The sequence below is a fragment of the Molothrus aeneus genome, chromosome 6 (genome assembly GCF_037042795.1).
Source record: "Molothrus aeneus isolate 106 chromosome 6, BPBGC_Maene_1.0, whole genome shotgun sequence".
In the NCBI taxonomy this organism is placed as follows: Eukaryota; Metazoa; Chordata; class Aves; order Passeriformes; family Icteridae; genus Molothrus; species Molothrus aeneus.
In genome coordinates, this window is record NC_089651.1 from 50332155 (window position 1) to 50349599 (window position 17445).

General features: G+C 41.1%; 1 protein-coding gene across 4 annotated transcripts in view; it reads right to left on the reverse strand.

Annotated features, from left to right (window-relative positions):
• The window catches only part of BCL11B (BCL11 transcription factor B), a 91350-nt gene that overhangs the window by 30296 nt on the left and 43609 nt on the right, over positions 1-17445 (reverse strand). The gene's annotated exons all lie outside the window — the stretch shown is intronic.

Consider the following 17445-nt stretch of genomic DNA (forward strand, 5'->3'; position numbering starts at 1 on the left):
TGCTACCTAGGGTGAGGAAGGGTATGTCTGCATGGTACCTGGCAGGCTGACAAAGCTCACCCTGCCTGCACTCCAGCCTGGCCAGGCACAAGCCAGCACCAGTGCAGAGGACCTGTAGCTGTGGTTAGTACAACCCAAACCCGACGCTGCTAACCAGCCCTGCAGAGAAACAGGGCTGGGGCTCCACATCCTCACTCAGGCAGCTGTACAGCTTCCGCTGGAGCTTGGCTGGGCTCCAGTTGGCTCGAAGCATGGGCAGAGCAAGCTCATGTCTGCTTGCAAAATACTGAGCACACCTACCTTCACACAGACCTGACTCTCGCCCAGGAGGTTGAAGAAATGAAGAAGACTCACATAGAGCAGCCATTATGGATTCTTGGCTTCTTCAAAACCTGGAGACTCACACTCTAGAGCCAACCCTGGCTGGCCTTCCTAGCAGGCTCCAGGTATTAAATACTTAATCTCAACAAAATAAAATTAATTGCATTTAAATCTTTCAGGTCCCCTCTTTTTTTTTTTTTTAATTTATTTCACATGTTCTCAATTACAGTAAAAGTTAAAAGTCATTATTTGATCCAAAATGCTCCAGTATCTCCATGCCTAAGCAAGAATTGTAGATGTACATCTGTCATGCATTTCAATTCTGACTACCTTGGGCCAAAATAGTCTTACCTTCTGCAAGATAATTTGATGACTGCTGACCTGGATTATGGGCCTAATCCAAACCCAAAGCAAACCACTTTCAACAGTAAATTCATTTTATGCCTTTTGTTCATGCAGCAACGTGACCAGACCAGATTTCTAGAGGCTGGGAACTTATTAACCAAGTTTGTGCCCAAGCTCTTTGTTTTTTTTCCTGCCTGTAAAATGGTCATATGCACCTGTGAGGGCTGATTAGGAGAAACCACAAAGAACTAGGCTACATAATCTCAGGCAAGTTGCAGCATTTTAAAGGATTATCTCTCTACTTCTAAACCACCAAAATCCTATACTTCAGAGAGCAGAGTAATCAAGAAGCACTACACTTTCTGACCCATACACAGACTAAATCTTTAGAAATCTCCATGTCAACGTGATGACCAGTATAAGTAACAAAGCTGGACACTTTACCCTGGTCCTTTCCAATCAAATCAGATTGCTACACCCCTTTCCAAAAATAATGACTAATGAAATGACTAAGAGGGATGGGTAACTGAAAAAAGAGGCTGCAGGAATGACACAATACTGTGAAGTATTACTTCTGTCAGAGAATCTGGCACTGTTTGAGTATTTTTTATCCTTTCTCTTTGGGAACACAATATTAACCCAGCCTGGTCATTTTATTGCATAGGGGAGGGGAATTCCTCCTTGCAGCAGGAACCTCAGGACCACAAAGGAAAAAGTAAAGTAATCCAATGGAGAAACAAAATGTTAAAGCAAGCCTATGAATTAGAACCTAAAGTAGGACTCAGAAAGGTGGCAAATGACAACTGCATCAGAATCTTCTCTTGCTACTTGTGGGACAAAAGATGTGAGAGAAGTGAGACGAGAGCATGGCAAGTTCAAAAATGCATGGATTGTGCCAGACTTTCCCTTACTGCCAAAATGTCCTGTTGTCTCCTGAAATACAACTTAACAGCAGTCAGGGAGCAAGCAGCCTGACCTAATGCCTACTGAATCAATAGCAACTGATTCTCTGGGTAACTTCCATGGACTTCATCTATGTCCTGCCCTGAAAGGGTTCATTTATTCCCTCACTATTTGATCATATTTCTTCTTAGAGTGGATCTCCATAGGTTCCATTTTTCTGAACATACAAATCTATTCACAAAAATCCTGTTTAGGTTCTTGCACTGCTTGCTTTACCCACAAAACTGTTTCCCTGAGATTAAGCCTCACACATCCCCACTGCAGCCACAGTTCACCACAGAGAGATGGTGTGGTGGGGGCAGCAGCAAGAAAACCATTTCCACTGTCTTCCTAGTTCATCCCTTGAACTACAAAACCACCCCTGCTATAATGACTTGGATTTCATTGTTAATTGTTTGCTCACTCTTCAAATTAGAAGTGCTCTGGGCTCCTTGGAATGAGAAGTCCCAGCTAAGTACTTGTTGTAGTTGTTGTTATTAAGATCATTTGTGAATAGAAGTGTCAAGGTAGATTCAAAACAAGTTCTTCTGAGGGCCATATTTCTTCCAGGCATCCATCCATGCTGTTATATAGCATTAAGGTGTGAACAGGGAAAACCATGTACCCAGTCAGTGCTGTGTTTAAGTGGCCTGCCAATTCCAGCTAATCACCAAGTTATTTACTTCCAGTTTATTAGGCCGAAACTGCCACTAGCTGTTGGCAGCCTCTAATATACACATCTCACTTTCCTGGGGTCTCTTCAAGCACTGCTGTAATAAAAAAGCCATTTCTTCCAGTTTCAGATGCAAGAATTAACACACAGAGCACCTCACAAGGCCAAGGCAAATTCTGATCTCAGTTACAAATGTGCAACCCCATTGATTTCCAGTGGCTTAATTTGCAATGGTCTTGAGCTGCTGTACCTGAGAGCACAATTTCATCCACTGTTTTCACAGAGAGGAGTAACAGCAGTACCTCTTATGTATTTGTGAGTATTTTAAACACAGTAACAGTTGGATAAACATCAATCACTATCAATGGCCCTCAGAGTCATTTACATCATATCCAATAAAACCTTGGACAAGCAATTCATCAAAAATTAGCTTAAATTATTTGCATTTATTTTATATACTTCAGTAGCTTTTTATTATTTAAGTATTTGAGCATCTCAGAAACTTCCACATCTTTATCCTCATAATATTCCCATCCAAGAGTGAAGAGTTGGAATTCCTTACTGAAGTGGGAGACTTCCCATGGAGAAATTAAAGAACTTTTCCAAGATTGCAGGAAAAATTCAACAAAGGCTTGGATTTAGATTTCCCCAGCCATAGGGAATAGGACAGGAAATGCAAGAATCTTCTTCTCTTATCAGTGCCTTTCACTGGATAACAATAAAAGCATACAGTAAATTCTCAAATTCTCTCACAATGTTTTTCAACTTGGATTTTCCTATTTTAATCAGATACAGGGTCCTTACACTGGGATCACTGGGGACCCCTAGACAAGAATGTTTTATTTTCTCCCACCTGTACAGAGAGCCTGCTGTTGGTCTCCTAGAGCTGTTTTTTCCAAGGAACACTCCCTGTGAGGTGTTTTCCTTTGATTTTAGATGCATGATTAAACCTTACAGCCATGCCTGCAGTTGTGTAAGGCCAACAGAGTATTTCTCCATGCAGAGCAAACAAGAGATTCCTGATGCTAAGCCTGAGGTGTGCACTGAGCTGTGAGCACCACATGAAGTTCCCAACCCCATTACACCTTCCCATTGCCAACATGAGGGAGTTCCACAATTTGCCCAGGGCCAGGCACACCTTCATTCAGAGGAAAACCTGTGAAGAAGCAGCCAGAGAAAACCAATACTTACTCATAGAACATGTGTACTTGCTCAAGTGACCACTTCCAGGAACAGTAAAATACTGCAGACAAGCCCTGTCCTGCAAAAATTACACATTCACAGCTCATTCTGCAGGCTGAGTTCATTGCAGTGAGAAATGTCACTATGTTATAAAAGATATCTTTAAGAAAAGGGAGATATCTTCATAAAAAATATTTTTTCTTAAAGATATTTTCTCATGCTCCACATAAAGATGTAGGAGCAACCAGACAGGAGACCAGATACAAAGAAATTGCCACATATATTGCTCACTGCATGGTCAGCTGTGCTCCATCTCTTAACTTCAGTCCTGACTCTTCTCCAAAGAAATGAAGTTTGCCATGCACTACTCAGTGACCAATAATGATATCAGCAACATGAGTAACTCACCAGCTTAATTTAGGATAGTCATATTTGCACCAATTCCATTTCCTGCCCATAAGAAAATAAAAGCTAAAAAGAGTGTGCAGAAAGTAAGAGAAGTAAAGACAAAAAGCAGATTTTGGTTTTTAGTAACTTGAAATTATGTCCTCATAGGGAGAGAGTTACCATTTACTTTATTTTGGTCCACTTTCTAATTTCCAGTCATTTTGTGAGCTATAGCAGCTAGGAATTGTAGACATCATAGCACATAGTCAGGTAGATATAGGTCAGGGAAAATCATCAAGAACAATCTGAATGTTCAGGTTTTATGCCGGTAAAATATAGTTACTTTAACTGAAAGAGTCTCACTGCTCAGATCAGTGCTGTCTTTAAAAAAAAAACACAACAACAACATAAATAGTTATATTTGGAATTATTGTTTTTATAGTTACGCCCTGAATGAAAAAATCAGCTTGAAAAAACAGTCTCTTCTCTGTTCTCACCTGGCTGCTGTATGTAGAGCCCCACTGAGGTTCCAGGGGAACAGGAGGTGAAACTGAAAGTACTCTTTTTTACTGTAATTTTGACATGACTACAGTACAAAAGCTGACATAGACAGAGTTCTGGGATGCCAGTACCTGTCCTTCTCCATGACTCCTAATCCTTTCTCTGTGCCTTTTATCTTCCATCTCCCCTCCTCTCTCTCTTTCCCTCTCCTGCCATACACACATCCCAGGTCAGTCTGATTTATTGACATCAAGGAAGAGTTATGTTGGTCTTTACATCTTTGTCTGTCCATCTGTGAAATAGTTTTCTTGTCACAGACATTACCTGAATAGCAATTTAACAAACAGTAAAAATGCAAAAGCTATTTCACACACACACACACACACACACACAAAAATCAACGTGACTCAATCTGTTATGTTTTCTCTCTAGCTCACAGTAATACTAGTGAACATTTTAAAACAACTGGAAATATTTTTAAAAGAGGCTTTACAAAGAAAGCTCTCTCTGTTTTTTGGAAACACTGACAATCGTACTGTCATTATCAGAATTTCCTGTCCTTGGCCAAAATGTCTCCTCCTCTGTGCACTGGCCATTAACCTGCTGTTACACAGTGGCTGGGCAGGGGAACTCCAGCAGCCCAGAGAACACAAGAGAGCACTGCTTTTGAAAGGGCTGTAAAGCTTGTGAAAGGGCTCTTTAGCTTCTTTGCTAAACTGAAGAGCCCATGCAAAAAGATCCTGTCTGTACCTGCTTTTATCTAAAAAGCTATTGCACTTACTGTGTGCAGTGCATGTCAAAGTTACATGGATGATGCAAAAACTGACCTTGTGCCCAGGTAATTTAGAATTTTGCTCCTTTTACTGTCTGCTCTCCACAGATCTGCATGAGCTCAAGCCAGCAATCTCTGAAAAGCATTTGGCCTGGCTTGCCAGAAATGCCTGAGCACCTAGCCAGACCACCAACAGCAAAGACACCAGTATCAGCTTTGATTTGGTTGTGTGGGGTGGCTTTCCAGGGATTGGGTTAACTTCAGAATCAGCACTGCGCACACAATGCACTAGAAACTGAACTTACCAGCCCTTGGACTATATACCAACACTACTCCCTGAGTGAAAACTCACAGACAAAGTCCTTCCTGTCATCAATTCACAGTGCCTTCCCCAAACCAGAGTTTGTCAAGTACTTCTGACAATTTGAGGATAGCACGTTCTTGTGTATAGATATTTCACAAGCAGAGAAAAACCTACCTGGGATATTTTATTTGCTAACTGTTCACTCTGCTCATGATGGGTGTGTGACTCTGAACTCTGTTTGGCATGTAACATCTCTCTTCTGATAGATAGCAGTCTCTCAGCAGCCTGCTCTCTGAGGCAGTGCAGGCAAGGAATGGGCAGCACACGTTCATCAAACTAACATCTGCTTTCAGTTCTCATTCATAGATATGGAATCCTTTCAACTGGACATTAATCTTTCTCTACAGCAGCAATTAGATACTTGAGACAGATCAGAACAAATCAAATTAGCCTTATTTATTAAACAAAAAAATCCTAAGGAGTAAATAAAAAGGATGGCAGATCATCGTCTGCGCATCAACATAAAAAGAAAATTAAGATACTGACACACAGGAGTCTAAAAGCTTTCAGGTGCTATTTTCATAGCCTCAACTGTAACCAAATAGCAGAGGGCTCTACTGCAGAATGCCTCATGGATTATTTTAGCAATAAGGTATAATTGAAAGGATTATCATGAATGTAATGTTTCCCTTCCAAAAATTCCAGGAATGTAAAAATTAGTCTCATGTGCACTGCATGACTCATGTTTTTAATGCTGGAGCTTCATTTTCACTCATGAGGAATTCAAGCTCAGGGAAATGTTACCACAGAAATTCTCATTCGATTGACAAAGGAAAACCTTTCTTTTGCTACAGTTAAACAAAGCCTAAGAATTGTATCTTTAAAGAGACTGGCTTGGTTCAGCTTCAGGCAATGGACATCCTGGACACCAAGAAGAGACACTGCCATCCCTGAGGGATCAAATGGATTGTCCTGAAGAGCTCAAATTCTGCAGGTTTGTCTCAAACCAAGCAGAGCAGCTTCCTCTTGCTGGATTTCCCCAGCTTAACATGGCAGATAGCTTTAAGTGAGCAGGGTGGGAGACCCTGCCACATTTGCATGGAAATTAGAAGCAAAATATTTGTAAGTCACAAGATGAATGGACTACCGTGGAGAAGGTGCACAGCTATCCGCCAAGCACCTGATACTCTCTCCCTCTTTTCTTAATCTGCTTTTTTCCAAAAAAAGTCACTTTTATTTTTTAGTAAGGAAATATTTCAACATATTTATTAGAGAAAACTAGCTTTGCCTGAGTGAAGCAGAGTTCCCACCATCTAGAGTACATGTATCAGCAGCATTCCAGGGTTGTCTTTTACAATGGGAGCTAAATGTTAAGCAGATGAGAAGTTTCATGAAAGAGTATGTTGGAGAACAGGAAACAGGGTTTTGCCATCCAAAACCAAAATGATCCTCATCTGCCGGTGCCATAGATCATAAAGCTGATCATCTGCTCTCATCCAGAAAGCCCCATCCCACGCTGGGCTGCCTTTGCTGCTGGAGAGCACGAGGGTGGGACAAGCAGGTCTGGAGGAAATGTGATTCTGCTGCACGCCTTAAAAAGCTATGCCGCTTTATCGCCTTTGTTCTCAGCATCTGTTCAGGGTGTCCATGGGTGGGATGCATGGGAAGGAGGAAGACACTTTTTCCAGTGAACCCATCCAACCTCCCTTTCAATATCCAGAGCCACTCATGCTGATCCTTCAATCTCCTTTCCTCAACTCTACATACACCTGACTAATAACAGCAGAGATACCATCTGGGGTTAGCTCATTACATGTTTATTACTCCTTTGTTTATTTCTTCATAAATATAAACTGTTGCTACCTGTGCAAGCCTGTGCATCTAGCCGAGTTCTGGTGAGCCTTAAAAGCCCCAAATTGAAAATAGCCTAAAGATGTGAGAAATCTCAGCCAGCATCACCACCATTTAGCCAAGGTATGGAGAGAGAACCATTGCAACATGCAACATGTAGGGTTGGGTTTATATTTAAGATTTCCTGGCTCGAAGGTACCGTGTTAGCTGGTTAGATGTGGTTATAAATGGAAGCACCTGCTGACATTAATCACAATAATTTGGCAATGTGGCTACCAATGCAAAATTATGACAGAGACAGTCACCTCGAAAACCTAAGTCCAGTTTATCGTTGGCCTGAGCATTTTTGAGCCAGAGAAAATAACCTTTCCTCTGTGTTCTGTGATCTCATGCAAATGGAGATCTGAGGAAGAGAGGGAGGAAGGGACCATGCTTTTTTATTTGATTGGATTTTTCATTTGGTTCAATGTAACTTTAAGAAATATTAATCTGCTCCTTCATTTAATTTCATCTGTACCACTGGCCAAGAAAAATGCACTAATTTATAAGTTGAAGCAAGCCTTGAGATAATGTCACCCACCATTCATCCAAATTTGTCACTAGCATCCCATTAAAGCCATAATTATTTTTTAATTAAAACTAAGGAAGCTGGCATGTGTGTGCCTACTTTATACATCTGTTATGGGTTAAAATAGCTTTTAAAAAATGTTTCTTTAGACCGCAGTCTTTTGTGGCCATGGCCTATGCCAAAGAAAACGCAAACTTGCTTATTTTCTCCATGGGGCGCAACACTGCCTATGTGTGCCTGAACAGATTCGACTGGCCGTGAAAAGAATTCTAAATAAAACACAAACATGGAATTTGGCAACGCCACAGAAGCGAGCTTAAGACTAATTCCAGCATGCGGACGGCTCTCACACAGCAAGTCTGGCTCCACTATAAATGAAACCAGGCTCTGTAAAATCGCCAGTAAAGTTTGAGTTAGGATTTAAAGAGACAGCACTCTTATTCCAAGGTCTAAGGGGGGAAAACACACACGTGCACGCACACACACATACCCCAGCTTATTAAGGGAATTCATACTGGCTCAGTAAGTCTATACATTGCAAACTGTGTTTATTTTCAGCAGTCATTTCCATTTTAAAAAATGTGAAGTTTAAAAAAAAGAACCACTGAAAAGAACAATTTCACTTTGGACTTGTTTTTTAGGAAAAAAAAGTGCTGTAATTATGACTTCAGGGACTACTGGCAGTGACAGGAATGAATGAAGGACCTACCCGATGGGAAAATTGAAATCTTATATATAAAATAAGAAAGAAATATGAATGTCTAGGGCAGAGCAGGGGAAGGGAAAGGTGCAGATGGGCAGAAGCTCCATGGACAGAGTGGCCTGGGACAGAGCATCCTGTTCCAATCAGAGAGCCAGCAAGCAGGATGGTGACTCACTGAGACTTGCTGGGAGGGAGCTATATGCAACACAGCTCCATGCTGCTGTGTAGATGGAGAAAGCTAACCCTGGGGCAATGAAATCCCCTGGGAAATACCTCCCCAGCAGTGCCAGCCAGTCCCAGGGAGCAGAGACATCTGTGAAGGAAGAGTGAGGAGAAAGTGAAAAACAGCTTTCGCTCATCTTTACCTATTAAGGAGAATACAAATTTAAGAAATCTCAGTCTATAATCACAAGACACAGCCTGACAAACTTAGACAGAAAGGGCAAGGAGCAAATTATTTAAGCACTGATGGTACTGTCTCCCACACTCTTTCTCCCCCTTACAGCTCTGGATGTTACCAGGTCACTGAATTAAAATTATATCTCAAGTGCCCACCTCAAACCCTGACCGCTGTGTTTTTTCTCAAAAAGGAAGAGCAGAAGGGGAGATTTGCTGGCTAGAGAGCTCTAAATATGGGAAGAGCTCAGACATTTACGAGTGTGCTCAACTGCACTAATGAATGGTGACAGTGGTGATTGAGGCAGGAGCAGGATGGATGCAGCTTTCACAGCACTCTTCATGGAAAATGGGCAGGGAAAGTGTGAAGGAAATTGGGAGGGAGTTTACAGCAATCTCATTTTACAACTATTCTATGTATCTATTGATAATGACAGTGAACTGTTTGGTTTCAATAGACTGTGGAGCTTTTAAGATTCTACCTCAAATTTACAGTGGAGGAATTAGTTCCATTTGAAGGGGGAAAAAAATAAAAGATTGATATTTTTTGAATTAGATTTTACAGGAAAGTAAAGTTACTCACTAGTCTTGTACTCACTGTATGTCCACAATGGTCCTGTTCCCTGTTTAATTGATAGTTCACACATTTTTATAAGGGATTTGGATTAATCAATCCATAAACACTCAGATCCAATTTTTGGACATACTTTACAATATAAGCCTGTCTGTGCCATAATAAGTTAACTTATCCTCTTCTTATTCAACCAGAAGAGATTAAAAAATAACTCAAAACTCTGTTAGAAGATGCAAACTGAAATAATAATTTCCCTGCAAGCAAAAGGCACTGCTGCTATACCGAGGTCTTAGGAGTTTCCATGAAATTTTGGGTTTTACTCTCATCACCATGGACAGTTTTAAATTATGTGTATTTCCCAACAACACTCTGACTCTTACTTAAACCTCTGTACACCCTGGAATTCCACAGACCATGCTCACCACTGGCAGAACAGTATAACAGCACTGAAGTCAGAAAACACCTCACAGGAAGATGCTCAGCCAAGCATCCCTAGGCAGCCCCTAACCCATCTCTCAGTGGACTGTTGGCATGGCACAGCACACCCTGGGAGCTCCACGTTTGTCACGCAGCCATGGAAGAGATGTAAGGATCAGGTTTAGATCCGTGTCTCACGTGAAATAATCTAGGTCAATACAGGACATGTAAGGAGCCAGCCTGACACACGGGAAGGATGGGATGCTCCTCTCACATTGCCAAGGGGATGTACTGAAAAGAATACATTTACAGTTGGCTTCAAATAGCCAGATGATGTTTAAACAAGAATTAAAGCTGCAGGTATGTTGTGCAAACCAGCTCTTCTCTAACCATAGGCCCTTTATGTTCATAGCAAAGACAGTAAATTAGAAAGCACCATTTCATAGCACAATTCCAGCAATTGTCTCCCCATCTCCTTGCTTATAACCTGCATTAACCTCATTCCTGAAGTCCCAGGACCTCTGACTCATACAGCTGAATTCATAAAAAATGCAAGCCTTCCTATGTGGGATTTTTGCCTGCTTCCTTCCAAGTGCAATTTTTAGTGTCTCATTGAACCTGGCTTGCCCAGCTTGTGCTATGGCAAGTTACATTAGCTGGAACAGGGGCCCAGAGGAATAGCTTGATTTAAGACAAAAACAAGAGAAAAATAAAGATACCAAAGGCATGTACCATATACTAGCCTACCAGATTTCTGTATGTACTGCAAAAATTCTTAGGAAAAGCCTGTCCAAAAGAAGGCAAACAGCATAAAAAGATATGTTGCTAACAGTTGCTCAGCTCTTTACTGTTCAGCAGAAAGGAGGACCAACATGCAGAACACAGGAACACAGTGGGGCACACACGAGATGCATCAGCATGGCTTCTTTGACTTAAATCACTTTCTGAGCATAAAGCATCCCATCTGAGCATAGAACCCTTCCTTTCATCTATTTTTATGAAGCATTCAGAAAACAAAAAAGCAGAGGTCCTCTGAATTAGCTCTGGAGGGACACATGCTACTTTTTTTGCAGTTCTCTGGCCTAAACCTGAGCCACCCCAGGAATAAATTATCCAATTCCTCTAAAACAAATAAAATAAAATTAAGTGATTTCGCTACTTTTTTGTACAACACCTCGTTGTTCCCTCCACCTTTCCCACTCTGGCTTGTGAACTAAAAAGCAGCTCTCATCACAACTATCTACACCATACACCATAGTTTGCCCTACTTCCTTTGACACTGAGCATTATATTTGTGCATGAGAGGTTTATCTCTGTTCTCACAAACTGAACAGGCCAATTCACTTCCTGGCACACAAACACATCCGCACAAATCTGACAGAAAGCGAGAAGAAAAGTGATGACAAAAAGCTACTGCTGAAGGGGCAGGAGGAAACTCCATCCTGAATATGCCAGGTGAGGCTGTGCAAGTGAACTGTTTAGCATATGTTATGTACAAATGAATGGCAATTTGCTGAGAGAAAGAAAGAATAATTGCAAACATTTATGAGTTGTGCACGTGTATTAAAAAAAAAATCAGCTTTAGGAAGCTGGTGCATTGCCCAACCAAAAGGCAAGGCACCTGACAAGTACTACCCCTAATTTTGTTGCTTTTTAGGTGATTGCTTCCTTCCTTCTCTTCCTGCAGTTGATTTCTTCTCTTTTTAGGAAGTGTTCACCAAGAGGCATTTAACTCTCTGAAAATGGGTGGGAAAACAGCGGCAGCAGGGAAGAAGCTGGTCCCATCCTGCAAACCCTCCCTGGCAGTTACTCTGCTGCAGAAACATGAAAGCCATTCCCATCCCTTTGCTGAGCACGGACACACACCATGCTACAACTTCAAAAAGAGGTCTGCTCCTCCTTCAGTCAACCAAGGTGTTTCTGGACATAACAGCTGCTGAGAGCCATGATGGTGCCCAAACCTTTCCTACTGTGCCTAATTAAAGCAGTCTTCACCTATGCTTGCGTCTTGTGGAAAGTACTGCCATGTAAAAAGAAGACCCTAATTTGTTTGGGTCTTCTGTCAGAGCAGCACAAACCATGTCATCAGTGGTGCCTCTTTGTAATGAAGCTACTCTCTCCCTTCCAAACTACCAGTACACAAAAGTGTTTAATGAATCAAGGGTGAAAAAATGGGCTTTTTACTAATGGGAACAACAAGACACAACAAGGCACAAGAAAGAAGCCCTGCAATGAAAAGAAAAAAAAAAAACTGTTAAATGAGATAGAACAGAAATGTAGAAATGTTCTTCCCTTGCTTTTCCATAAGCTCCCTTTTTACCTCATCTCCCACCTGATACCACCAAAGCCTGTTTTTGCTTTAACAAATATAGATCTGTTGCTATGTGCTCCCTTGGTCCTTACCTACATTCTGAAGTCACCTCTCCTAATTCAGCTATCACTCAGCAAACTCCAAAAGGACAAAAATTCTTTCATTCCAATAAACAAATTATTAAATCACCTTCATCCATCTTGTTCCTATATTTTTAAATTTGATTGTGGCCAGAGAATTGCTGGCTGGGAATTACCCTTCCCCCACTCTCACATACACCCTTTAAAAATGCAAAATCTAGCCCTCTATTTCAATATTTCTGATGTCAGTGACCGGTGTCGGCTCTCCCCATACAGTAACTGCTTTAAAGCGCTGCATACAGCACTGCATTAAAAATTAATTACACATGCTATTTTATTGATAGTGCATAATGTAATGAGCACCAGCTGTGCTAAACATCCAAACTCCTTTTTAAGACAGCTATAAAAAAAGAAAGAAACTGCACTTCCAAATGCTTCTCCTGTCAGACGAGAAAAACAGCAACATCTTGGATGGATTTGAAACAGGATTCTTTGATTTAGCTCTCCATTTGGAGCGTTTGAAGAGTTCAGGCTCTCGGGCTCATTGTAGTGGTATGTGATCGAGTTAACTCTCCCAATGTTGGAACCATTGTCCTTACTGCAGGCAACGTTGCCTTGAACCTTTTCCTACCAAGACTACCAGATTCAGTTCCACCCATTAATATTGCAATTAAGAGCTTTTCTTTTTTGCTGGGATGTCTGGAAATGGCAAGCATCCGCTTTAAAGAACCTTTAAATATCACTATTGCTCCTGCTGGTTCTTAACTTGACATAATTAGGACTTACAAAGTTATAGTGATCAGCCATCTGTCTAGAACAAAGCCACAGCCATGCTCACAGTGCCAGCGACCCTGCCCCATGCAGCACCCTCGTTTTAGTCACCTCTCTGCAATTTTAAGGTCTCTTTGCTGCCTCTTGGCAAACACACTATTCAGTCAAAAAAACAGTCTGTGTTAAATCCCCTTATTTTGAGTTTGTATCTGATTTTAATATCTAGTGAGACAGGGAGCAGCCTAGACAGCAGGTCACATATGATTTTAATACTTGGATAGGTGAATGAACACAGAGATTGATAGATAGGTGTAAAGATGGATGCATGCACTCAGACTGATGCATTACTCTTTTTAGTGTATACATCTCTCACACATCCCTGCACTATGTAAGTACTGTCCACAAAGTCAATTCTACTGTAGCATGCATTAAATATTTCACTAAAATAAATAAATACACGACTCATAGGGACATCTCTCCTGAATGTTAGCCAGTATTTTATGCAAACCTCTTATTTATGCAGCAAAATGAAAAGATACATTTACAAAGGCTCTCAGGGAAACTGTAGATCTTTGTCTGTCCTCTGACACTTATACCAAATTCCTCTTTCTCCTCTCAAAAAAGAATCAGTGCTGAAGAGAAATCAATTTCTTTTGCTTTTTTTTTTTTGCTTTTTTTTTGGTTTTTTTTGAAACTCCACTCAGCAAAAAATGAAGAGTAGAGTATCAGTCATTTTCCTGGGACATGATGAGTTAGAAGGTTTTTGCTGGATGAGTTTGTATTCTCTGCTCTGATTACTGTTTTGTTTTCCATTGATCCTCCTGTGTTAATAAAACCCAGGCTGGAGTGAACAAAAGCTTGCTTCTTGTTCAAGTAAGAAACGTGCCGAGTGCATACCATATCATTAACATAAAAGTTTTTGAAATAATACTTCTTTCTAGACAGACTGTATTAATTGCATCAAACTTTTTACAGCAGGGTGGTCTAATCTAGCTCTTCTCATTGGCTGACTCCAGTTATAAAACCAACATAAAATGAATACGGTGATATAATAGATGGAGGAAAAAGTATTCTTTTAAAACCTATGATTTAGTTACAGTGCTTTTATCTTTACTGTCACCTTAACCTCTGCCAAGAAAACACCAGACTAGTTAAATGAAGCAGTAAGTAGAATTTCAGTAGCCAAGTAAATTGATATTAACTTTACAAGATGACTGTGATTTTCAGAATGTCCTAATGACTAACACAGCTGATTCCTTGAATTAGCAGGAGCTTGTTCCTCTCTTCCAAGATATGGCCCCATGCCTTCCTCTATTTTAGACCTTAAATTTCACAGCCCTGTCCATTAATCACTGCTGTCCATGCCCACTTGCTGTTTTTATACATGCAACTAAGTATCATAATTGCTTTCCATCTCCTTCCATCAGCCTACATGTGGGAAGGAAGCAGTTTCACTGCTTAGATGAATATATGTGTATTAGACAGATTTAATTATCTTTACAGGGGTATATAAAACCCTCATTTGTAGGCCCAGGTCCAAAGAATTTGGACCAGGTATATATCTGAATGCAGGCACAGGAGATTAATTATTCTCTGTGCCATTACAATCCCCTTTGTCTTATGCTGATTACAATCCTCTTCCTGGGGCTTTTGCACCACAGTATCTTCAAGGCAGGGACTTTTTTCTTTGGAGAACACACTGTAAAGTGCCATGCACTTCTGTGCTGAGATTTTCAATGCTCATTTCTCGTTAACTTTAATGGGAAATGGGCATCCAAATCTCTTAGGCAGCTTTGACAATTTAAGCCTTAATGTACAATATTAATAAATCAGCATCATAAAAAGAGCCTTATGAAGATGTATTGTGAAAAAATAGCCCCACAAAAAGCATTGCAGTATATGTGTGCATGCACACAGACATATACTTTTCTTTACATAATTGTGTCTCTCAACAATCATTTGCATGTCTCTGTTATGCAAAAAAAAAAAAAAAACTGTGTGTGTTTTACAGTTACTCTGAGCAGTTGCAATTCATTGAAATGAAATAAAAAGCAGGCTCAAAAAAGCACCCTAATCTGGCAAGGGGTAAAGCAAAATGAATGCTTTGCCCATCTATATTTTAGATCCAAGCTACATTACCCTGTGAATTTCATTACTCTATTCCAACTTCTAATTAAATAGGCACTAAAAAAATTTGAATGGGAGAACCCAATTCAACTGACAAAAGCTTCTGGGGCAAAATATATAAATAAATAAATAGACTGAGAGAGATTGAACCAGTGGTAGAGATTTTTCTTTTTAATCACATGAAAAAACATGGACCTTTACTTGCAAATTCCTCATCCTGGGGTGCCTTGAACACAAAGAATTGAACGAAGAGAGAGAGGACCACAATCAGCACTGGCTGATCAGCACAGTGGACATCCAAGCAGACCTCCCAGCACCATTTGCTGTGACTGAAACTATCAGCAGCACATTTTCTAAAGATCACTAACAACTCTGGATGAGGCAGCACGACTTCCTCTGTGCATGACTGAACACTACTCAGCATCCCAGACAATCACTCTTATCTAGGTCGGAGATTTCCAAATGCAGTTTTCACACATGTGTACCCCAAATCCCACCAGCAGCCAGACATTTGGATTCTCCAGCACAAACTGCTGTGAGGGACTCTTGAGGGCCCAGTTTGTGAGTGCCCAGCAAAGATTTTGGAGTACCTGCAACTTCAAGCCATCAGAGTCACAGTCTGCTTGAGAACTGCATGGAAAATCTCCAGGTCCTGAATTAAATAAATGCTGAAAAACAGGAAAGGTAAGAAATGATGAAGGATGAGGGGAGGCGGGAACTGCTGATGGCTTTTGTTCAAAGAAGTAACCAATTCCTCAGATGCAAGAGTAGGGCTGACAGAATAAAAGGCTAATCAAGTCAGAGAGACAAGCTGATCTCTAAAGCTGGAGCAAGTGACTGTTGTAAATGTCTATATTTAAAAAAAAGGCACAATGCAGGGATTGTCACTAGATTATTAATCAACACAAAGAACTCACTTTTCTATCATTTCCACAAAACATTTTGGGCGACAGAAAGAACACACAACCCTTGCCTAGGCTCACACACAGTGAATACTATGGGAGCTAAGAAAGGGTTAAGTAGACATAATCTCCTTTTTCAAGGGAAGAAAATGTTTCTTTCAAGCAGACCTTGACCAACTACTGTCATAAACATGTAGCATGCACTTTGATAAAGCCTATTCTCTAAGTGTGGCAGACTGCAGCAGTAATTACAGGAAGCCATGATAACAGGTCTCCCCCTCCACAGAGCTGGCACTGCTCTCCCAGCAAACAGGCAATTTCAAAGACTCACAGCGCACAACTCCAAAGTGAGAACTCCAAGTACACGAAGTACAAAAGCCTCACCTTCCCCACATCCTTCAATAAGTTATTCCTTCCTTCCTTTTCTATTTTTAGGTGTACTTGCTTCCATTCCCACTAGCTGCTGGAATCAGAAGCAAGAGGGAACTGGGGTATCCAATTCAGCGTTACAACTACGTGCCTCCTGAAGGCATGCACACGCATACTACACCAGTGAAGACAGAGAAGACAGCAAAACATGAGACCAGTTCCAGTTGGGTTTACTGGTTCCTGGGAGGAGAGAAGGCAGGGAAGCTTTCTGACTTTCTGATCCAACGCTCACCATTTGCAAGAGCCTGTCTCGACGTTGCTCAGTCTGCCGAGGCTGACGAAGCAGAATTTCATTAAAACTGCATCCTCTGCCATACTGCATGCTTGGATAGAAAATGTAACCAGACCCTGGATTTACTGATGGCACCTCACCACACAGCACACTGCTACAAACCCAGAGCCTGTGCACCAGTGCAAGTGGATGGGTGCAGGCTGAGCATCTTCCAGGCAGCAAGGGAGGCTTCTCTGTGTGCCCTGAGCTTCACCCAGGACCTACACAGCACCCTGCAAAGAGCTCTTAGCCTCCTCCTGAGAAAATTTTATCTTTCAAGACCCAGGGTTTCCAAGATACAAATTTAAATTTCTTGCAAAACTTTATATCTCACTTTATTACATCAATGAGAGATGTACAAGAACACTCTCATGAGATACAGCATACCACTGTAGCCAAGTGGTACCAGTGCTTGTGGAAGGAAAAAGGTAGCACAACAAAGCTTTGCCAGCTTCAGGGGAGAAATGAGGAGCCATTTCCCAAAGGCTTTGCTCCTGACAGTCATTGCTGTCTCTGAATCCTTTGGTACTCATGCTTTACTTACCCAGCATCATTTAGGGAACTCCTTATTAAAACTACATGCACATTATCATGAATGAGGGCTGTGGGACTTGGCCC